This window comes from Phalacrocorax carbo, chromosome 8, assembly GCF_963921805.1.
Source record: "Phalacrocorax carbo chromosome 8, bPhaCar2.1, whole genome shotgun sequence".
Classification (NCBI taxonomy): Eukaryota; Metazoa; Chordata; class Aves; order Suliformes; family Phalacrocoracidae; genus Phalacrocorax; species Phalacrocorax carbo.
In genome coordinates this window covers 40,250,514-40,275,171 of record NC_087520.1, presented here as the reverse complement: position 1 = coordinate 40,275,171, position 24,658 = coordinate 40,250,514, and the positions used below count along the sequence as shown (strand labels likewise).

The following is a 24,658-nucleotide window of genomic DNA, read 5'->3' as shown; positions in this document are numbered from 1 at the left end:
ACTGTTTTAGGATGAGTTATCTTAGAGCTGCATGCTGCTGTGTTGCGTGGTATCTATCTTACAATAGGTTTGTAACCTACCACAACTGAAAGCAAAGGATTAAACTGGAAGGAAATGCACTTTTCTCTTCAGTGATTCTTGTTAGAGTTTAGTTGAAATGTAGCATCTTACAGAGGCTCCGTTTATACACAATTTGATGATGAAGGGTCTGCTGCAGGCAACCTGGAAACATGAAATAGGGCTTTAATCGTAACACTTCCACTTTTCTCCACTGGGAGCTGTAGGTGTGCAGTGCCTTGGAATAGCAGCCGGCTTTTATTTTGGTGCCCGACATGGATTTATGTGCCTGGGCTTAGATATGCAGATCTGAAAACAATGTCAGTATATACTAGAGCTACCCAGAAGCCGGGGGTCTCACGGAAGCACCTAGGGCTCCTGGTGGACAGCAAGCTGAACATGAGTCAGCTCTATGCCTCTGCAGCAATGAAGGCCAACAGCATCCTGGGCTGCATTAGGAGGAGCGTTACCATCAGGTTGAGAGAAGTGATTCTCACCCTCTGCACTGGTGAGACACATCCAGCATCTGTGTCCAGACCCAGGCTCCCAGTACATGAAAGTACATGAAAGACTTGGGTGTACTGGAGAAGGTCCAGCGAAGGGTTACAGAGATGACTAAAGGACAGAATAATCTGACATATGGGCAGAGGCAAAGAGAGCTGAGGCTGTTCAGCCTGGAGAAGAGAAGGCTCAAGAGATGTCTTGCCAGTTTGTATCAATATCGGATGGTTGAGAGTAAAGGAGACAGAGCCTGACTCTTCTCAGTGCTGCGCAAGTTGAAATACAGGAAATTCTGTTCAAATATAAGATTATTTTTTTCAATATGAGGGTGGTCAAACACTGGAGCAGGTTACCCAGAGTGTGTGTGGTGTCTCCGTCGTTGGAGGTACTCAGAACGCCACTGGACATGCTCCAGAGCAACCTGCTGTAACACCCTGCTTGAACAGAGGGGTTGGACTAGACTGTCTCCAAAGGTCCCTTCCAACCCCATCCTGTGAGTGTTTCCCATACAACTGGAAACACAACTTGCAGTAGGGAGTTGTCTTTTCCACAAAAGACAAACATTCTTCTAAAGAGAAGTGCACAGGTTGTTATGCAGGCATGCACAATAACCTATGAGGGTTATTAGGATGCATAATAACCTGAGGGTTATTATGGGAGGCCATCCAGAGGGACCTGGACGAGCTTGAGAAGTGGGCCTGTGTGAAGTTCATGAGGTTCAGCAAGGCTGAGTGCAGGGTCCTGCACCTGGGTGGGGGCAATTCCCAGTATCAGTACAGGCTGGGGGATGAAGAGATTGAGAGCAGCCCTGCCAAGAAGGACTTGGGGGTACTGGTGGATGGAAATCTGGACATGAGCTATCAGTCCACACACACAGCCCAGGTGGCCAACCATATCCTGGGCTGCATCAAAAGCAGCGTGGCCAGCAGATCGAGGGAGGTGATTCTGCCCCTCTACTCCGCTCTGGTGAGACCCCACCTGGAGTCCTGCATCCATCTCTGGAGCCCTCAGCACAGGAAGGTCATGGACCTGTTGGAGCGGGTCCAGAGGAGGCCACAGAGATGCTCTGAGGGCTGGAGCCCCTCTGCTGTGAGACCAGGCTAAGAGAGTTGGGGTTGTTCAGCCTGGAGAAGAGAAGGCTGTGGGGAGACCTTATTGTGGCCTTCCAGTACTTAAAGGGGGACTATAAGAAAGATGGGGACAGACTTTTTAGCAGGGCCTGTTGTGATAGGACAAGGTGTAATGGTTTTAACCTAAAAGAGGATAGGTTTAGACAAGATACAAGGAAGACTTTTTTTACTGTGAGTGTGGTGAAACACTGGCCCAGGTTGCCCAGAGAGGTGGGAGATGCCGCGTCCCTGGAAACATTCAAGGTCAGGTTGGACGGGGCTCTGAGCAACCTGATGAGGTTGAAGATGTCCCTGCTCACTGCAGGGGGGTGGGCTATATGGCCTGTAAAGGTTCCTTCCAACCCAAACTATTCTATGATTCTACGATTATGTCCTGGAGCACAAGTAACTTCCTCATAACTTGTTGGCAGATGCTTGACACATCTGTTTGCTTTAGACTTCCACTGAAAAGACAGTTTTGTTCCTGCATCACATGTGTCAAATTCGGCTTCTGGGGAAATGTACAGATGTTCACACACAGAGAAGAAAAAAATATGCCACAGGAGTATGTCATGGTCGTTGATACATCATGCAATGTATTAATGAGGAAAATATGTTTCCTTTAATTAAAACTTTTTGCCTAGGCCTAAGATATGTTGTGATTTCAACAGGCTTTTATATGCGTGTGGTTAAACAAACAAGTTCGATGTGTGTGTGCACAGCGATGCTCACATGCTACTCTTTCCATCTAGCTGTAAGAATGAGCCCAGTGTTGATGGTGAGGTTGTTGCAGGGATTTTTATTTTTTTAGGAAACTGCGTGCCAATGCTTCTGTTGCCTTTCATCTGCTACTTCATTGCGTGGGTTTGCTCAGGAAAGTAGATAGAGTACTTATGGAGCAGTCTGAGGCTTCTTAGGGGTTAAAAGCTGCAAATACCTGAAAAACAGGGTGAGTGTTGCATGTGCTGTGAGGGCTGGGAAGTGGTGGGGTATTCAGGGAAATAAACAGGGTGAGAAAGAGGTGTCTCGCTCATCTTCAGTTCATCGTTCTTGTGGAGCTTAAAAGGCAGTAGCTATTCCATTTGATTTCCATATGTTGGCCATATGACTGTGCTGTCTGTGCATGTCCTTTTCCATTTCCCCACACTTGACTTCCAGGCAGAATTCTGTATATTTCAAAGGTGCAGTAAATTTTACTGTTAGTGGATTTGAGAGCTTGAGTCTTCTCTAATGAAGTATGTAGTCTTTTTTTCACCCAGTTCCAGACCTGACAACCTTCCTGCCTGTTTTCCTCCTCCCCTGTAATGACAAGTTTTCTTCCATCAAATAGGACCAAGTGTGTGGTCTTGAATCATGTGAATGGGCGATCTCTGATTGTTCTGCTTCTGCAGTCACATCGTCATTTGAGGGTTTTGTAGTCTCCTGCTCTGCATATTGGGCAAGAGTTCAAGCTGTGAATAATTTAGTCGTCTTCCAGTATTACTGAGATGCCTACTACCTAGAAAACTCAGGGTACCCTTGTAGTATCTGACTTTAATCTCATCTGTGCCAGAAGCCTTATACAATGCTAGGGAAGCTAGTGTCCAGTTCTAGGCTTCAAGGTCAGGATCCAAGCCTGAAACCACTCTTGGACATGCCTTAAGCCATCAGCAAAAGCACATCCTGCTCTCTGAGATATTACAGCTAAATCCCATTCCCCAAAAAAGAAAAATATTGAGGCATTTCAGATATCACACTCTGGTAACTGTTGGCGTATACGTTTCCCTAAAATTTCTGACTTGCATTACACAGAGAGAACAAAAATCTCAGAGTTCAGGGCCCACATCTGCTCCACAGCTGCAACAAACATCGAATTTATCATCAGCTTTTGTGATGCAGGGTAAACTATGACAAATCTTGTCTTCCTAGCTAATTAATGAAAGGTCTTGGGAATATCTCAGCTTGAGAAAAGGCATGCAGGAATGGAAAAAAGGAACATCTATGGAAATTCTTTTATGGGAGAAGGCAAAAATGAGCCTTAGTAGCGAAGAAAAAATAGAAAATAGATTTTCCAAACTTGTTTTAGAAAACAGAATTACAAAATCAATGGATAAAGGGCAATTTGCTGGACCTACTGATGATTTGGATTTTAGTAATGCATTTGATGTGGTTTCTCATGACATTCCTGCTTGCAAAACAAGTTTACACATTAGTTTGGATATAAACATTGTGTCATAAGGGCAGCAAACTGGCTGAAGGATAATTACTAACAGCAACGTATTGTGTTTTGGGGAGGTGTTTAGCAGAGGTTGGCACCAAGATGGGATTTATGTTGATTCTTAGCTACTGGTAATGATTTGAAAGAAGGCTGTGCTAATAAAATCTCTAGCTGACAGTCACTTGGGAGATCGAGTGGACAGTGAAGCTGCCCAGATGTGTCCAAATAGGGAAGAGGCTTATAGAGGATGGGTATATGAACATAAAACAGGACAATGCCATGCAATATGGAAAACGAGAAGCTAATACATGAGGAAAACCTCCTTCTGAGGGAGAAAACCTCCTTCTGAGGGAGAAAACCTAGAACACTTTGCTGAGTGAGTCCTGAGGTGATAGATAACAGAAAATGAAATATAAATCTGTGGTGCAATGACATGGCAACAAGAAAGTCCCAGATGGGATGGGGAAGAGAAGCAGGAATTTTTGACCGGAATTATATACCTTTCTCAGGACAGTATGCTCCATTTTCCACACCTCAAGACTAGACTGGGTGGAAGTTCAGAGAATATCAGAAAGTTTATGTGTACACGTGTGGATGTGTTTGTGTGCACCCGAGTGGCAGTGGCTCAGTCTCTCTGAGAACTGCTGAAACTGAGGGCAAGGATATGAATGGGTTGTGACTCTGTGTAGGAATGTGAAAGGCAGAAACACCATGGCGTTAGAAAAAAACAATAGGGGGTTTTAATAAGGGATTGCTAAGAATAATGCATCTGAAACTATCAACGGGAAAACTGAAGGAGGATATTAATGAAAACATCCTGAATGAATGAGATCATTTAGGCTGGACCATTCTCCCTTGGGTCTTTTATATTCAGTTTGGGGAACACACTCAGCGCAGCGCTGTGGGGATGCAGTTCTGCCTTTGTACTGGAGGGTGGGTGAGTTGAACTGTTGTTTGGGTTGTCTGAGCTTCTCAAATCTGCAAGATACTGTGCTTCCTGGCTTTTCACTGTTTGAAGTTTTCCACAGAGCAAACCCCATGTCAGCTGAAAGTGAAAAGTCAAAATTTTCTCCGCTATTTGGCCTGAACGGGTCACTTGGGGCCTCACCGGGTTACACACTTACCAACATTTCAGCATCTACACTTTCAAAGGTCTGTGCAATGCATAAATGGTACAAAATATGCAGGACAGCGTGGCCCTTCTGCACATGGGTATGCACACTCAGAGGCCTACATGATCACTGCATGTAGGAACAGGTCTGTGCAGACAAGGCTGAGGGGGTGTAGACAGACAGATTAATGTGAATTTGTGCGGTTCGTTGGTTGTGCAGAGCTTGAACAATCAAATCCCTTCAGTTCACTCTGCTAACTGGATTGCTTATGACAAAATCATAGCTTTTTCTCCAACCCTTTTTAATCTCCATTTTGAAAAAAATTGGAAATGACATGGTAAAGTAAGACCAATTAACATTAACAATTGCAGTTTATTTGCTTCCACTGTTTTACAGCATGCAGTCTGGTAGAGCAACATGCATTGCTATTCTGGAGACATCAAAATAAATAAGTAAATAAATACATAACCCTGTGGGCTTACAGATTGAGTCAAAGAGCAGGAGATTATTCCTGGCACTGCACTCAGAAAAAATTGTTGCCTTTGAAAACACCAGACATTGACAGTTTTGCATCAGGACAAAATTAGGATGAGGTAGAATCTCTCCATTCACATTGTGCCAATTCAGCAGATGTTTCAGACAATTCTGGAAGGAAAAAAAGAAATGAATAGAGACTAGAAACTAAAAACAACCCAGGTCCCTTGAGACAAAAGGTTACTATTTCTCCTGCTATCTACTTTCCTTTATATATGGTGTGATAGGATTATCTAAGTATTTACATTTGTATTTTAGTGCTGTGTAGCACTTTTACATAGAAAAGATGCCAAAGCTTTCAACAAAGAGGGTACCTGTCATTATCTCAGTTTTACAGGTAAGAAAACAGAAGTGCACAAAGGTGCTAAGAGTTGCTGGCAAAGCACACAGTAAACCACAGCAGAGCCAAGCACCTGATAGATGATCCTGTGTGTTTGCCTTTGGGCCGTGTCATCTGTCATCTTAATGATACAAACATTTTGGGTTTAGTCACACTGGAAAAGCAAAGGTCTTACAAAAAAACCCCAAACCCAAAACCACTCCAGAATTTTGCCAACTTAAAGAAAAACATCTAATTTAAAAACTTCTAAGAAATAAATATTGTGTTATTGTTCTCTTCGAGGGAAATGCTCTCAATTAGAGCTTTATAAATGTTAAGCTATGCCTGCCCTCATTCCACAAATTAAAACCAGCTACACTTGAGAGAAGCTACTAAGAAGAGTTAGTCAGTAAAAATACCAGTGATTATTCTAACATCTCATATTCTTTTACCAAAACAAAATAACATAAGCTTGGAGACTGACTGTCTTCTATCATAAACATTAACATGCTGTGCTTGGACCTCTTGAGATCTGTCGAAAACCAAAATGTTTTGTCTCCACGTAGGTTTCTGCTAATGGATTTTCCATGCATCCCTTGTTTCAGTTTCTCTTGCCATGTGTGGGACTCAGAAACTCATTGCTGCTCTGGGCAGTATCAGTTCCTGCTACTACCTTAAAAACATCAAGGGGCTGATTGCACATCGCTTTCTTATTATGCGCTGTGTATTTTTAGAAGAGAAAGGAGCATTGTTTTCTACCATTTTAACTTAGTGTTCTGAGTGAAAAGATATCAGGCGGGGAAAAGAGCAAGTTTATCTTTCAACCTATTACATGCTATGCTGATGTGCTTTAAGTATGCTCCTAATAGTGAATTTCATTCTTTGTTGGAATATTCTACTTGAGTGGTATTTAACACTTTGATCCCCAATCCTTGAGAAGTACTGCACTGCACAGGTTTCTGTACAATCAGTGAGGGAAAGGTAAAAACAGAAGAAAAAAAAAAAAAGGGCAATCTCTGCCAGGGGAACTTCAAATCTTACTGTAAGCATTGTCCTTGCAGGATTGCTCATGGGTAGAGCAATCCCAACATGCATTTCCATCCCAGCTCTTGTGTGGTTCAGCTGATAAATTTTCAAATGCTGCTCTTCCCGTTTGTAATTAATTTCTATTTGAGTATTGCGTGTAGTTAAGAAGCTGCAAAGAATCTGCCTACCCGTATCCCATCTGTACAGCAGAAGTAACCACACAAGAAGGTAACAGAGTCTTTGTGAAACCTGGGAGAAAAATTCTCTGCCTTTCTTAAAAAAAGGACAGGTTTTATTGCTACATCCTTGCCTCCTTTCCGGCCCTGCTAATTGTAGTGAAATTGTCCCTGATTTTCTCCTGAGTGAGACAGCACTTTGCCGGCTTCAGCACTCTTCCTTTGTGTTTTGTTAAAGTTTCAGAGAGAGTTAGGAACATGTTTTTAAAGATTTCTTTATTATTAGTTCTATTTGAATTTAATATTTGCTTACCTCTCACAAGTAAAGGACATGCACCAGGAATGAAATGATTAATCATTACAGGGTTTGTTTGAAATTGTTGGCTCTTTTTACATAATAGCATTCACCTAACTTTTTCCAGTTTTTCTTTACAGCCATATAGACTAGAAATTCAAATTCAAGCAAAAGCCAACACAAAAATCAACTCAAAAAGCTTAGGTTCTTGTGCAGTCTCTTGATTTAAGCAACACTTTAAAAAAAACATTAGCTATTGCAAGACTCAGTAAAATCACTAGAGGTTGCAACATAGAGTGGGGGGAGTGGCTCACCCACTATAAATTTGCCTGCCTCCCCGAAGTCAGTAGAGCAAGGACTCTTCACACCAGCTGACATGTCTGTCCCAATATATTTTGACTTGCAATTGTTTTTTTGATTTACGGGAAATAGTTAAAGTGTGGCTGTCTGGCTCACACTGAAACTGGAGAGGGAGAGTCTTCGGCTCTGTTTCCCTTACAAGTAAGTCAGCCTCAGAAGCTTATTCAAAATATTTAAAGAACAACACACGAATAGAATGAATTAACAAAAAATGCAGAATAAGACCCTATAAATGCTGCATGCTGAAGTGCTGGTAAATAAGATACAGTTATAATTATGTATATTAGAGCAACATGTATCTTCTTTCCAGAAAGATGAGGACTCAGCCTAGGTGAGAGTCATTCTTGAATCCAAGGGGTGCCTGAGGGCAATCCAGACGCTTGGAGAATTGAGCTGGTGATGCGGGAGCCCTGGTGCAGATAAGAAATATCTCATCTGTAACTGACCCAGTTTTACACTGACCACTTTGTGGGATATAAAGCCCCCACATAAGGGAGTGATTCCTTGTGGGGGTAAAAGTGCGATCTCCACAGTTAGTGCTTCACAGACCACTTCTTATGATTTGATCGACCTCTCACTGCCTCTGTTTGCTTCCAAATATACACAAAAAGCCTCAGACTTCACCTAAGCAGTGAAATGCACTGACACAGGAAGTTTTTTTGGTAGAAGATTCAGGTGGAAGTGGCATGAGTTGCCATAGTTACTATGTTTGGTAAAGGCATAAACCTTACTTCATCTTACTCGCAATCTTTCTTTCATTTTGGTTTTGACTGTTTGGTACAGTTTTTATTACTTGGTATAGTTTCATGATTACTGTTGCTTCCTCTGAACTTCTTTTTTTACCAGCATGCACTGTACTCTGCTTTAGAATATACAGAATATTTGCAGTATGCAGAATGTTGTATGTTCTAGAAAAATTATACAGCCCTCTGTTTTAGTGTGAAGCCTTTAGCCTGAGATTTCCACCTAGCAAAAGTGGAGAATAATACCAAGATAAGCCATAGTTGGTCAATGCCACACACTCAAGTATCACAGGTATTTTCACAGTATATTAAGGGTAGATTTTGCCAGTCTTATTTTTGTCTGGGTTTTCCTTACTCTCTGAGAAACCTCATTACAAGAATTAAAGCCTCTGCTGGCATGTGTGCTAATCTATGTAAACAGGAGTGCAAGAATCTCACCTTTAATACTACTGATACTTTCTGATATTTTTACTGGTGTGGAAACGTGTCTGATTCCATGAACACAGCACTGGTTCCAAGAGAGCTGTAGGATGCTGTTCGGTACTAGTAAGGTCATTTAAACCTATTCCTAAATATTATTACTTTGATGAAGTGCAAAATATTTCCAGTGTTTGTTTGTCATCATTGTCAGGAGCTATGGACCTGGCTCCTGGTGCTCCAAGAGGAAAACTGCTCTGCTACTTTTTTTTTCTTTAAATTGCGATTTTTAATGCCTTTTTGCACTAAATTAACAATGAGCTGCTTCTCAGACATCCAAGCACAGCACTGTGGCACCCTGCTCACTGCTGCCTTGCTATGTAGAAAGAACAAAAGCCAATAAGCAGTGATGACAGCCATGTAATCCAGTCTTTTGCAGCCCTCTATCTCAAGGAAAAAGCCGTGTTCCAGTGCCACTCCAGCACTGGTGAATATCTACTCCTGTCTGAGACTCAGCAGGAGGCAGAAATACTTCCAGGATGACTCTTTTACTCTCTTCTTTACCTGCAATTATGTTCAGGCCCTGCAGTACACTGAGATGCTGAGGACTGTTAGATTCCAAATCAGAATAATAGTCCTTTTCCTGGTAATCTTCCTCAGTCAGAAGAGGAAGAGAAACATCAAGATCGCTTTCTGGAGAGCACATGCAAGGCAGAGGTGACACATTGCTATTTGGACTAGTGGGAACCTGGTTCTTCCTAGATGTCATGCAGTCATTTATTCTCAGGGCAGAGCACAAGCCTACCTAACACCCAATCTAATCAGTCATGAACAGCTCAGATGTAAGAACAGATGTAAAAGGGAAGCAAGGGAATGGATAAGGGTTTAATGCAGGGACTTATTTATTTGAGATGCATTAATTGCATCTTCATATTTTACTTCCTAAAAAAAGCAAGTTAGGCTCACAGGACAGCTGACAGTTTAAGTGTTGAGCTTATCAAAAGATGCTGTGGAGAGACGAAACAGAGACCAGACACACTCCAAACCAGCTGATGCAACCCAAAAGGATTTGCAAGTGCCCCGGTGCAGTAGCCTTTTTAGCCAGCGCAAAAGCACTTTTCCTCATTTAGATGAGAAGCTGTATGACCCCTGAAAACAGCTTAGCTCTACACCACTGTAGCAGCAAGGGGATGTACAACCATATCTGAAGGGCGATTCTGAAAGATCTTTACTTCTTCGTACGAGCAGCACTCACCTGAAGTTGCTCTGTTCCCATCAGCGATTCAGAACAAGGTGACTATCCTAGAATGGTTTTTCTTCAGGGTAGGGGTAGCTCATAACCTGCTGTCATGAAGCTACTCTCTGTAATTACTCCCAAGTGTGTGTTTTGCCTTTCCCTAGAGCATTAGTAATTCATTAAAGTTGATTCACTTGGAGGAAAAAGGGGGAAAGGTTTCCTAACCAGTGTCTCTCCACTGTTTGCCCCCTTCTCCCCACCCCCAGCCCTGAAACTGAAGTTACAGGTTTCTTTCTGCTGCAGAAAACTGGCGGCAGAAGTTTTGGTTTTGTTGGGTGCTACTAACGCCTCATTTCCACTTATATCAGTGCCTTCACTACTGGCAAAGTGTTTCACTGTATGGGATTCTCTGCAGACATTCTAGATTGTAGCGCCTTTGTCTCCATTAATCTTTCTTATTGTTTCCAAATTTCTTTTGTTCTCATTATCAGCACAGACCGTTGAAATGCAGCCCTCAGCCAACATCTTAAAATCATCTAAGTAGCGGTGTAGACACCTGGTCTTTGAAAAAACATTGCCATTTTCTCCTGTGAGTCTAATTATAGTTGCTAATGCATTGACCCATAGGAAAAACGGTCACACGTAGTAACTGTATGGTCAAAGCTGCCGAAGGGAGTAGTTAAGAGAAAGATACACTGGGCTAGATTGAGAGAGATCTCAAACTCCTTTCTCTTCTCTGTGTTGCTGAATTGCTGTTAGGTCTAACAGTTCTTCTTTGTATCAACCTATAAATACAGCTGTGTCTACTGGATTTTGCCCAAGGGCTCGTACATCATAGTTTGCTAAATTTTAATCATGCTTATGTTTGCATTTGAGTGGAGTTCACATGTCCCATAAAGCCCTTAATCCTCAGTTTGCCATCCCAGGCAAAATGCCCAGTCTCAGCTGAGGCCTTCCTATCAAACGGCACTGACTCCATTGACTTCTCACCACATTCTCTAATGCATTTATGGATCTGATAAGAGCTCTGCTACAGATCTGCGCTCCTTAGACCAGCAATATAAGCTGCTGTTGATACCCTTCGTTAAGAAATACTATACAAGCATTCTGTAAAGCAAATGAAGTTCATCCATCTCTCCTGGTGATTTAAAAAAAAAGTATCTTCGTATCAATGTGCAGGCACACTGACAGCTGGGAAATATTTTAGCACAACTGCATGGAAACAGTGAGTTTGTTCTAAGAGGTTTGGAAAGCACATTGTAATTATTGTTTGACTCCTTGGTATACAGTGTTGCAAGATTACTCCCTTTTTAAAAAACAAATTAGCTGTGCAGTTTGCATCCAATTTCTGCACACAATTACCATGATTACGTGTGGAGTTCACATAACTGCACATAGAAACTGTCAGAGTTGTCTGTTTGGAAATGTGAAGTGGAAATGCGCTTGCCTTTTGCGTGCCTTGGTTTGGCTAGCTGATTTGCAAATCTGCCCCTACTTGTGGCCTGCTTTCCAGAGCAAAGTACTTGTTTCAGTTTAAACAAATGGCATCTCTCAGTCACTTCTTAAAATTTACAACTGTAGACTGAGGTGCATTCATTTGGCAAGGACAGATCTTCTCCCCGAGAACAAATTATTCAGAAGAATTTCATTTGTTGTTTCTTCCCTCCCCCCGCCCCCTTTGATGTATGGTAGTACAAAGGAATCCAGGACATGGCTTTTCAGAAAAGAAAGACTTCTGAAATATCCTATGGGCAGCCTTTTATTCGTGTGTAGTTCTATTCACAAGCTTGTCTTGAAACAGTTGCAGATGTGCTTGTTAACATTTGCATGTGCTAAGTGCAGTACATCGAAACTCCGCCCACAATGTGTTTTCAAGTTAAAATAGAGCCTCCTCCTGCATAGTGCTCTGCTGAGAATACACACAAAAATTATGATGTGCACAAGCCCAGGATGTGTCTCTGAAAACAGAGCAATTATATGAGTGCTATCACTTTTGAAGCCGTTAAAGAATCAAAACAAACCAGCCAACAATATTTTATAGTTTCCATTCTGTTTTGCCTTTATTTTTATATTGTAACTTAACAGCTTCAGGCTGCAGCAGAAATTGAAACCCCTCAAAATATGAAACATAAGTAAGACAAGAGAGCTTTCAGTTCGATTACATCTGAAACACACGTGTGAGGGGAATCTGTGGCTCAGAGAGAGACAGTAACTTCACCAACATCGTACACCGAGTCAGTGGCAAAGTCAACACTGGAAATTAGGTCCCTTGTTCTCAGTCTTTCGCTCTTACCACTGGGACAAAACAATAATATTTTTTTCCATATGTTGTTATCTATTTATTTCTATATGCTTCTCCCTCTTTTTCCAGGTTGTCGTGGTTTAGCCCCAGTCAGCAACCCAGCCCCACGCAGCCGCTCGCTCACTCCCCCCGGTGGGACGGGGGAGAGAATCGGAAGAGTAAGAGTGACACAACTCATGGTTTGAGATAAAGACAGCTTAACAGGTAAAGCAAAAGCTGTGCGCGGAAGCAAAACAAAACAAGGAATTAATTCACCGCTTCCCATGGGCAGGCAGGTGCTCAGCCATCCCCAGGAGAGCAGGGCTCCATCACGCGTAACGGTTACTTGGGAAGACAAACGCCATCACTCCAAACATCCTCCCCTTCCTTCTTCTTCCCCCAGCTTTATGTACTGAGCATGGCGTCATATGGTACGGAATATCCCGTTGGTCAGCTGGGGTCAGCTGTCCCGGCTGTGTCCCCTCCCAGCTTCTTGTGGCCCCGGCAGAGCATGGGCTGCTGAAAAAGTCCTTGACCAGTGTAAGCACTACATTGCAACAGCCAAAACATCTCCACATTATCATCACTGTTTCCAGCAAAAATCCAAAACATAGCCCCTTACTAGCTGCTATGAAGAAATTTAACTCTACCCCAGCTGAAACCAGGACACAGATTCTTGTAGAAACTTTGGAAATTATTGACTTTTTCTTGAATTCCTTAGGATGCCTTCTTACATCCACTTAAATAACGTCCGCTTAAATAACAGCATCTTTTATGCTAACATCCTTGGCCTATGCAAGTCCTCTTTATCTTAATCTAAAGCTCCAGAGGGAAACACGATTCATCTTTATTTCCTTAATTTGTCTTTCTCTTAGAAGCTGACCAACTTCTGATTTCCTTTATGCTAAGCCAGATTTGGATAGTTCTGAAGCTTCAGAGCTTGGCGATATGGGTAGCATGGTTAGAGCAAGCAGAACTGGAATTCCTCAGTGGAGGAAGTACTGGATGAGGCCCCACCACTGAATGTGGTGAAGAAACTACAAAACTGCAGAAATGTTTTATGTCTGCTGACGCGGCTTAAGCAGCACTGGTAAAAATAGTGTGTCTATTGACTCTGAGCAAAAAGGAGAGGGATTATTTTGGATCCTTTGTGTCATATACCAAAATTTTCACAAAATTTTCACCTCTAATATATTCCTCAGAGCTGAGGATGTGAGGTCTGCATCAGAGGTGGGAATTGCTCCTCAGAGATCCTTCTGCTTTCCTATGGGACCATGCCAATATGTAAGTCCACCTGGGACTCAAAAGGACCTGGCAATATGGCTTTCATGAGTATCTTTTGACAGTTTTCTCCCGAAGACAGGGATTCAGAGTACACAGAAAACCTTGACCTGACACAGCCTTGTTGGGTCACATGATGAAGCCTGGAAGCTACCACAGGTTGTCCACTTGCGAAATGTGGTGTTGAGGAAAGAGGAAGAGGAGCTCTGTGGTAGTGCTATGTCTCAGAAATTACTGTATGACTGTTTTCTTGGTTGCTAAAACAAGGCACAAAGCCTCCAAAGAAAATATTTATTAAGCCACAGATGGCAAAGCTGAGCCTCTGATTTCCCTAAATCCTTAAGAGGATTGTGGTACAGCTTATAGGAGCATCTTAGTGGCTGGATGCTCAGCTTCTTATTAGATATGTCATACATATATACACCCACAGTGACTTGAGCAGAGAAAGTGTTTGCATTCCAGCTCTGCTAATTACACACCTTAAATTAGGGTAACAGAGAACAATTTTTTTTCTTTTCTTTTTTTTATGTTTGTGGGCCACCAGGCTTTTGGGTACAATATGGCAAATAGCAAACCTATTTTGTATGTCTGATTTTAGATATGCTGTATATATTATCTTGATTTTAATTACAAAATTGAGAGGAAGCAGTAATGGAAATGTGAATGATCAGGGCAGTCATACCTTTGTTTTGAACAAAGCATAGAGAAACAGAGCATCGTACCAGATAAGCAGAGAAAAATCAAGAAAAAGATGTGATTGCTTTTTCTCATGTGTCTTTTTTTTTCTGAGATTTTTTTCCTGAGATTACTTGCCTTTGTTGTTCCCTACGTTCTCTGAAATGCCTGGCTTTTGTTGTTCTGCTTTTATTCATCTTTATTTCTTCATATTTTACAGTTGTAGAGAGATGAGGACTGAAAACATGATTGGAAAAGGTCACAGTAATCTGTGTCCAGTCTTGGCACAGACTATATTCAAGTCCTATCTCAGTTGTCTCCACCATGCTCTCTTAAATGCTGCTGAGATTCTCCTGTTTTTTGCTGGTATTGGTAACAGTGGCTTTTTAGCAAAATGTGCTCAGTCCAGGCAGGTGACAGTACACCACAATTTTCTTGAAAGGTCCCACATTCAGACTATGACTGTCTAGAAAACCCAAATCAAGTTTTCTAGTGAAGGATGTGGGGGGATGATGGTAAAATTGATTTTTAAAGGAAAAAACTGCAACAGATTTCCATGTTTGTCAATTTTTAGATGAGGGCAACTTGCACATTTCCTGAATGAAAGAAAAGATGGGCTAATGTGAGAGGGAGGAGAACAGAAGACGTACATTGATGCCACCAATGTGAGCAGAAACTATTATCCTCTTCCGCTGGACCACATTTCTCAAGTTAGTTCTCAGTGCAGATGTCTTGTTTGCCATACATATATTTATTACCGAGAGAGAGTTTCTGAGCTAAGTGCTGCCTGGAAAAGGGCTTGAAAGTTTGTCCATAGAAACCATCTTCTATTTAATTTCTGCAGCTTTAGGGAAATGAAACTTTGTATATTGTGTGACAAAATTAATTGGATTATAGGAAAGTAACACTTGAGCTTACATTAGTCATCTTCACATCAAAACAATAGATTCCAAAGTACTGCTAGCAGCCAGGTCCAAGGGAAAGAGTCCCTTTACAAGCAATCATGCACTAGATTTTGACAAATTGTAGTTAATTTTTGAACTTCACCTTTTGCAAAATTCTCGGATGAATTTTATGATATCCACTGAAAATTATAAGCGGCACATTATAGCAGCTGTGCTCTTGTCTCTTCGGTATTCTAGAGAGATCAAAGAACCAAACCACTGCAGAGATTTAGCACAGTCTGGTTGTTCTGCTCCAGAAGAGACCTAGAGACAGTCCAGCATGATGCAGGGTGAATGATCAGGAAAACAAGATCTTGGGTTGCAGTCAGGGGTGAATAAAATGGACAACGTACATATAACTAGACAATTCAGCAACGTGACTATTCACTTGTCAGTTGCCACGATACTAAACCCAACGGTAACAATGACTGTGAAAGGTAGTTATAAATAGCTGAAATAACATCAGCTGGTATAAATATAAGGCACACTCTAAAGTGTATAGGACCGTGATTTTTCCACTCCATAATGGAGACACACCTACCAAATTCATAACTACAACAGAGGAAACATTACTTCATAGAATGAATATTTTCTCCTTACCAACATACCAGACTTCCTAGTTCATGCAAAACACAGAAGTACAAAGGGGAATTTTTGGGGTATTGACTTTAAGAATACATTCAGTTTTTGAATTTCTGAAAATCCACTGGAAAGTGAGCCTAACTGCCCTGCCTCAGGTATCAGCTAAAATATGTTGGCTGTCTGGAGAGGAAAGAAAGTGCTGCATATTTTTGAATGGCGAAAGAATTTTGTGGTTTCTGGTTAGCTCTGAATAAACCACCAAGGATGAGTTGTTCCTTAATAGCATGATTGATTATGTCGTGACAAAATACACTGTGCCAGACAGAGATAATCTGTGATATAGAGCAGCCATGCAATTACTGCACTGAACAGAGCTGCGGACGTGGGCCACTTTGCCAGCTGAAGGGGAGAGCTGGTAAAGTTGTAGTGGAATTTAAAGGCTGACTTGCGTAAAGCTGGATTCTGATTGCAAACCTGTTCTGTGGCATAATTTGTAGAAAAAACCTTTGAATATTTGTTGATGGTTGCAGTGTTCTGGAATCAGTAGGAGGATTCCTAGATCAGCTGCTTTTCAGCTTCATTTACATTTTTGTGGGATAGTTTGGGGCAATTGTGTTCCAGAACAGCAAGGTGAAACTGGAGTGCACACAGGAAAAGTTTTGTCCCTGGCAAAGGTGGTGTTACAGATTTGCTCAAGACTTTCCTCCCTAATTAAATGGGTGTCTTCCTTGACTTTGATCTTATGAGTCATTCGTCTAGAAACTACTTATGTTCTGCAAGACATCCCTGAATAAGTCCGTCAATTTATTTATATCTGTAAGATGATTTAATACTAAGTTAATGATTTAGGGACCTATCTGATTCCCAGAAAAGCCAGTCAGAGACTTCTCACTGTCCCCATCTAACCAACTGGCTATAATACTTACTTACATTTAAATACCGTTTACATTTCCACAAAAGAATTTATATTGCTTTCTAATACCTTGGATGCAGAGCTTTTTATAGATTACTACCCCATAAATCGTTAATCCTTACTTTTCAAGTTAACTTTTATTAGAAATGGAACAGAAAACAAACCTACAAGTACAGACCTAAACCCTTCACATTTTGAGAGGTTCCAGATTCAGGTACCTTGAACATAAACTTCATTCTGTGGCTTTGGACTCACACTAAACGAAAAATAAGCCCATTTTCAGGTTCCAATTTGAACATATGGTAAATTCTTATGAGATTGGTTGGCCTGATGGGTTTGTGACACTGGAAGAAGGTCAAAATCAGAATAGGTAATTTCCTTGCTCCCTACTGAAAAGAAGCAAAATTGATTTCTTGCTGATATTTTAGGGACTTTTTTTTCTAGAGACAGCAGAGAAAAGCGAATTCAGGCAGAAAGTCTTCCTGTTTTCCAAGACAAATCTGTCTGTTACTCTGTCACTTTCCCATTGTCTTCAGCAGATGGGGAATTAGTAGCCAAGGAGTACAGGAATTGCTAAGAAATTCTGTCCTTGACTTTAGAAGTCTCATGCATGAAAAATTCATTTTTTACTTAGGAACTGCTGGTTTATACAATCACTGGTGGCACGTCCTTGCTTCACGAGGGAATCTGAAAAAAAAACTTTGGGAAATTTCGAAGAGCAGCCTGCGCTGTGATAAGCACATTTGCTCACTTCGGCTGCTCATGTCACTGAGGCATCCAGTTCCACGGTGTGCAGTACCTGCCTTGCAGGAGTGGGTGCTCAGCTGTGATGATGAAAGCATGGCTTCTCGATGAACACATACGACAGTGGAGATAATAATTAGTGCAAAGGCATGTGGTAGAGCATCTAGCCCACACTGAGGACAGTACGGAGCCATACCACCCATGAGGGATCTCTGGGTTGATAGCTTAATTGAAAGGAGTTGCTCAAGCATGTACCACACCTGGCACGGAGTTAGAAACTTCTGCTTCAGGTAATGTTTTAACAAGTTGTTTTATTTTTTTCTGTTGTCATCTGAACCAGAAGATTCTGGTGCCTGCTTATTGCATAGATACACCTCAGGTTATGCACCAAACCTTTTGGTTTTTTTCCCCCCTTTGTTTTGTTTTTTAAACTGGTTGCATTCATGTGCTCAGGCCTCTTCTGCATTTCAGATCCCAGTTCAAACAGTAAATGGGAGGATGCAGAAGGAAGGCACCATGAGTGCACAGGTGAGACGTGGAGTGTTCTACTTCATTCCAAAGAACAGGAATCATACCTGGTAAGTCAAGCTTTTATCCCAGCTCCAATTCTTATAGAAATTATTTGTAGAAAAAAATGAGCAGTCAAAGTTATGGCCCTCATTCTAAATTATATGGGCTGATTTATAACAAGTATCGAAAGCCCAGCACTTCCTTGTGGATCATAATTTAAGGTTAAACACAAGAAGTAGCAATCATATCAATAATGTACACCAAAGGAAAAAAGAAAAATGCCCTACCCTGCCTAACAACTCATTTTCTTTTGAAGACACCCCTGCCTCTTTTTCTTTCCTTCAGAGAAGAAAATTGCTGCATATCTGGAAGAATAACTAATTTAAGCTATTTTGGGCAAAAAGGAGAGAATAAATTCCTATGTCCAGTATCTTCAAGTGACAGGGGAGTTCCTAGTCTTAAGTATGGAATGGGTTAGAGCTTGAATGCTTTGGGTGATATGCAGTGTGGCTCCCTCTGGGGTGATCTGAGAGCCTGCAGAGCTTTGCTCCACTGCATGCTGCAGGAGATGAGTTGCTGGTCTGGGACGATCTGGCTCTCCAAAGGGACCTATGACTGAGAAGAGAGTTCTGCACCACCTTCAGTTTCTGGATGACTTCAGGATGGAACTCCCAACAGATCACTGCATGAAACATGGGTCATGATGGCCAACAGGAAATAAGTGTATTTTACATCATTGTTGGTGGAGACAAGTGAATAAAAGCTGTGGGAAGCCGGTTGTCCAAAAGAAATGGGATCTTATCAGATTCTGGGAGTTGTGAAACTAGGTGGCAACCAGCCTCCAATATCTGGAGCAGATCTTAATGCAAGCCCTCTCTAGTTGCTGTTCACAGTCTGTGCCACTTTCAGATATTACCCTGTCAAATCAAAAAAAGACACACTCTTGTCATCCTGACATCAGCAGAATTGACGCTATCTCACTCCTAATAGCCTTGCGTGTGCATTTAATGAGAGGAAGCATAAAGTTGGAACTTTGTAAAAACCCCTCTTAGAGCATAGAAGAGTTTATAACGGTGTCAAATACAGATGACCTGCTAATGTTTGTATATCAGAGAGTGAACATCTGTCTTTTCTTAATATACCACTCTGAGAAGAGATCATCAACCAAAACAATTAGCACAACCTGTACCGTGCCCATGCTGATGCACAGATTGAGAGCCGTCAAGGTAGTCTGAGCCACTGAAATGTTGCTCTGTTTTCCATAAGGGGAAAGACAAGAGAAAGTTTAAAGGAAATATCCTGTTGTCCCTTATCTACTACTAATCCAAAATGGATTCACAGAATTCTTTCTTTATGAAAGCACGCAATCGTGTTTCATTTCAGTGACCGACCCGGCAGCCTGCTGCCCGGCAAGCTGACTCAAAGGTAGTCTATATTCAGCCTAATCCACTGAGCCCTAACCACTTTAGGGGAAGTTAAGCACTGCTGAAAGCTTCTGGTGTTGAGTGGGGAGCCTACAGCCGTCCAATAAAAACCACTAAGCGCAGAGACTGAGGGGGTCTGGTTGCAGCCCCTTGTGTGTTAAAGCTGCAAAGTCTCCAAGTACAGTCCAGTTGGATGTAAACAGCATTCCTCTGCTGGGGTGGCAAATGATACCTTCCTCCCTGCTGGGTCTCAAGATGTAGCCAAAACTTGTTTACTCTGTGTTTTAGAGTTCATTGTAATCTAAATAGGGATTTTTGCAATGCAAATAGGGCTGTACAGAATGTAATACATTTTATGTATCGCTACTGTTTATTATGGCTATATAACTTATCACTCATCACATAGACTGCATTGCAAAACACAATGTTTCAAACACACTTTAACTCTCAGATCATGATCAGTTAAGAGAATATATTATACTTTTAATATGCTCTTTCCCCCACAGTATTTTACAATAGCCTGCATAAACCCCATTTTGCAGAAAAGGATTCCAAGAAATTAAAAAAAAAAAGTCTTGATTCATATGCAAAGGTTGTTTCTGATTGCTTAAAGTGGGCAGACGTCTAATGAGTCCTTTTATTTGATTTTCTGAAGTGCCCTATTGTACTGGCTGGTACGCATACATGGGGAAGCCTGCTGTTAACCCCCAAATTCCAAGTGTTAGAAGATAATCTTCCATAATGAACTAATGCTAACATAAATAATTGCAATTCAGCATAGCTAGAACAGCCTGCTGGACTCAGTGCTTTTTAAAGGTGCAGAGACTAGAAATGCAGTACAGCAGTTCAGGAACAGCAATGTTCATATGAAGGAAAAAAGTCTTTCCTCTCTTTGCCTGTAGGAGGTGATCTAGGTTTGCTTCTTCTATAATTTACAGCCAGTCATAAACTAATCATCAGGCTCAATAAAAAATGAAATTAAAATAGTGCCCGGTGAAGTGGGATGAAGCGGTTAATGTTTGTTACATACCCTCATGCTGGACCTTGATCTTCACCCACCATTCTCCAGGTGACATTGCAGATAAATTGTTCTCTTCAGCAAGGAAAACAAGTGGTAAAGTGATAAATGCTTCAGTCACTGTCGATGGAATACCATGCCTCTTATGCAGCTCAGAGATTAGGAATTTTTTATTAGCTGATTACAGTGAATGTATTTAGACTATGGCTAAGAAGCCTGGTTCTGTGAGCACTACTAAACCACCCAGCTCCTCCCGTACCCTGCTGCATTTGAGGGGGCAGCACAGCTGGGAACAGGTAACCCAGAGACACCTGGAACCTCCATCCAAGGAGGCTTTCAGGACTCGGCCAGACAGAGCCAAGTCTGATCTACAGTTGGCAATAGCCCTGTGCTGGGAAGAAGGTGGAACTAGATGGCAGCTATAGATTTCATCCAATCTGTCCAGCTCCTTCCAACTCCCCAACTTCAATTATGCTGTGATAAGTGCTGATGTGTTCTGGGTCTTACGCAGTGCTCGCTGCCGTCATATCTGAGACTATGGTCTGTACTGCAAGGGCTGCAAAAGCAGTACTGTGCCAGGAGATACTAGTGCCTCAGGCATCCGTCTGAGTTCCCTTCCAGCACATGCACCTGGGTTCCTTCCCACAATAAAAAGAGCAAGAGGATTAAGTTGTGATGTGTTTCTGGATTTTGGCCTAAAATGGAATTGAGGGCATGGCTGAAGAATATGAGTAGATTGAGGAAATGCTACTCTTCTACAGCTGAGTCACAGCCCAAATGCCTAAAGACACTGCTGATTTTAGCTGAGTGTTGTCACAATACATTGTTTTTCAGCAATTACATTAGAGGTAAGAATGGTCACCATAAGTGGGTAATACTGGAGGGAGACACTCAGAAATCAATGCAGATATTTGGCAAACTGGAATATCTGACAGCGTTGGAATTAGCAAAGCTCTTTTAGTATTTCTGCTGCCAGTATCCACTCTTGTAAATAAGAATTTTGGTTTTGCTGATATAATTGCAATCAGCAAGATGTCTTGTAGAAAGAGAAGTTCTGTGAGTTTTTAATTTCTGCAATATTTTCTCTGATACCAGAAATTCAGACTGGATTTGACTTATTGTTCTGCTTTGACTTTCATTTAATTTGAGCAATGTGATAACGCTGAAATAATGTGAAGGTGGTAGCAAGTAGTCTGCATTTGAATATATTATCTTAGGTCTCACTAGCAGCAGAAGCGGCATTTACGTAGATAGATGGTAGCATAAGAGCCCCTGTTACTGACTATTCCATAACATCAGTAGTTTTTCACTGCCTGTGTGTAAGAGGCAGTGCTTATTGGGTTAGGAGCACTAGCAGCAGCCTGGTTTGTTTTGTTTTTCTTAAATAATCAAAAACCTCAACAACTCCAAAAATAATAGTCACCCTGGAGTGGCTGATGTAAAGATGGTAGCAGTAAAACTGTCATTTTTGAAAATGCCGTTTGGGAACTTCCACAATTTATTTGCTGAATGATTAGGGAGGCTGTCAAAGCGTAAAAGATTTGGAAGTAAACTGTCCAACGTTCAAAGCTACATGGCTCATCATAAGAGCAGTTACATTGCAGCTAAATCCTTGGTGATGTAAATAGCTGTCAGCTCTCAATTAAATAGGGTTCGCTTCATAACAGTGTTTTGCCCTACCTTTTAGATAAGTGAGCCTATTGTTTCAGTGCCAGAGCAACCACCAGCATGTTGTGCTGGTAATGCTGCGCATAGCGTGCTGCTGGTACCCATTTTTTCAATGCACAAAGTAGCGAATATTAACAGGAAAGAAACCGCCTAATACTTCTTTCTCTAGCCGAGTTGCACTGCTGTGCTCTACAAGGGTCAGGGAAAATACTTCTGGCTGAAGTGCAAGGAGGGAACAGCCTAGCTCACCGCGGCCGATGGCCCAAGGGAGGTGTGCCTGGCACTGATGATCCCCTGGCCTCTGTCTCAAGTTTACTCTGGGTCGTGGTAGCATCTAGTAGCACTTTCATGCTCTTGGTTGAAAAGAAGCAGTTTGCCTTGTCTGCTGCTCTGTCCTCTACTTTTTCCCTGTGAAGTGTATCTAACATAGTCATGAACATAATTAAATACTTGCAACCATGTACATGCGCACAGGGCAGCCTGGATTAAAACACAAACTGAACAAGCTTTGCAGTACTTTCTCCAAGAATCCAATTTAAAAAATGTGCTTTCCATCACAAAGATGCTATCAACCCAAAAATCATACTTTATATTCCCAGGACAGATCATTAATTGTATTTCAATCAAAATTTGATTATAATAATCCTAACCTGTTTAGTACAAGCCCTGCAGAGCCTTTTATTTTTTTTTAACTGCATGAAAAAAATAACAATGCCATCATCAAAGAAGGAAAAAAAAAGAAGATACATTTGATACTGAGGTAGTTTAAACTCATTTCATCCGAGACTGTAAACTAGGGGCAAATGTTTTCTATAAAGCTGCTTTTTCTGAACACCAGCATTTATGAAAGTCACATCCACTAAATCTGTGGGTCCTTCTCATGAATGTTTTATCCAATTCCAGCTTTGCTGGCGTGTCAGAGGGTTGTGCTTTTGGTATGTTTCCAGTTGTCTGGTAGAAATCCAGTTGCTTATTCATGGATGAAATCTGAACAAGATGGAAGATACTGCAATGAGTGGAATTACCTTTTGGCTTTGATGAGCTGGACTGGAACTGGAGGGAGAAGCAAAATTCTATTATATATAATTTTTCTCTCCAGTTTTATTTATTTCCTTTCCCTCCACTCCATCCTTGCAATTTTCTCTGGGCACTTGGCAAATCCACAAGTGCCGTTAATGTTGCTCCTTGGCTGAACATTAAATGCATATTTTTGAACACAACTGCTGACTCCTCCCTGTCTTGCACCTCACTGACATGCCTGGATCCTCTTGGCTCAGCGCCTGGGATTGGACATGTTCTTGGAATATCCCAAGGGAAATCCCATCAAACTTCTCCTGTTCACATGACCTAATGATTGTTTGAAAGTGCCTGGTTTTGCAGCTTCTTTCTTTTAACATCTGAGTTTTGAAGTTCATGTATTATATTGGGCTTCAGAGAACTTTATTTTCACCCACTTAACTTCTTTTTGCTTGGGCGTGAAAAATTTTTCGGGAAACTCTGTGATGTCCATATAAATACTGAGATATAGTTGATCACTGGACATTTGCCTTAAAGACAGAATGCAAACAATGAGAGTACACCAATCTTCAGGCCACAATCGTTATGTGCAGTACCTCTAATAGTTGTAATGCGTGTTTAAAGACTGAGGAATTTTCTTCCCACAGAGTTAAAAAGCAAAGTGTTACTGTTGTAGCTAAAGACAAGGTTATTTTTATTAATGTAAAATGCGTTGTGAATGATATGAACAAGTACAAAAAAGCCCACATGCAAACTACTCAATATAGGATATTTTTATCTACCATTGTAGTCTACAACACTTCTGTATTAACCATCTTAAGCAAAAATATGCCAGACCATTTGGGCCTTAGTATAATGATGTGATTTATTGCGCTCTCAGTTTCCATCCTGCAGCAATTACCAGAAGAGCTGATAATGGTCTGCAATTTGTTTTCCAGAACTGGTAGTAGCTGCCAGCAAGAGCCGCTCACAGGGAGACAGTGGCTGTTTACCTGCACCGCTTGGCCAGACCAGGGAGGACAGGTCAGTGACAATCCTCGGAGACGCACAATGAAGTACCAACCTGTTGAACAGATAACAGCTGTTTCTTCCAAGATGGTGCAGTGGGACCCAACAGTATAAAAACTGTCTTGGCATTAAATTTCTATAAAAAAGATGAGACCTGACTAAAATAATGGATAGTGTACCAGTCTTTCTCCCCTCCAGTTCACTCATATCAATTTAAGACATGTCCGTGATTCCAAGAATCCAGTGGCATACCCCCTGTTTTTAAGAGCTTCCAGCTCTAGCTATTGGTGGAGGTGCCTTATAATGGAATTTACTGTAAGCACTTGTTATAGTTACATGGAATCTTTATAATCCATGGGGTTAGAGATGTTTCCTGTTTTGAACCGGTTTCTTGATGACTTGGGGTCAATGTATTGAAGCTCAACACACATTTTTCAGAACTTGATCCTGCCCAGCTGTGACAACTGTTTATCAGCTGCCAAGGGATGAGATCCTGTGAATATCACTGCA

At 41.5% G+C, this 24,658-nt stretch overlaps 1 long non-coding RNA gene across 1 annotated transcript in view; it reads left to right on the top strand.

Annotated features, from left to right (window-relative positions):
* Positions 1–24,658, top strand: part of LOC135314591 (uncharacterized) — a 176,970-nt gene that overhangs the window by 129,490 nt on the left and 22,822 nt on the right. Inside the window, exons 3-5 of the long non-coding RNA XR_010374101.1 lie at positions 12,455–12,589; positions 17,975–18,081; positions 24,079–24,163. This is a non-coding gene — a long non-coding RNA (uncharacterized LOC135314591). The remainder of the gene's footprint in view (positions 1–12,454; positions 12,590–17,974; positions 18,082–24,078; positions 24,164–24,658) is intronic.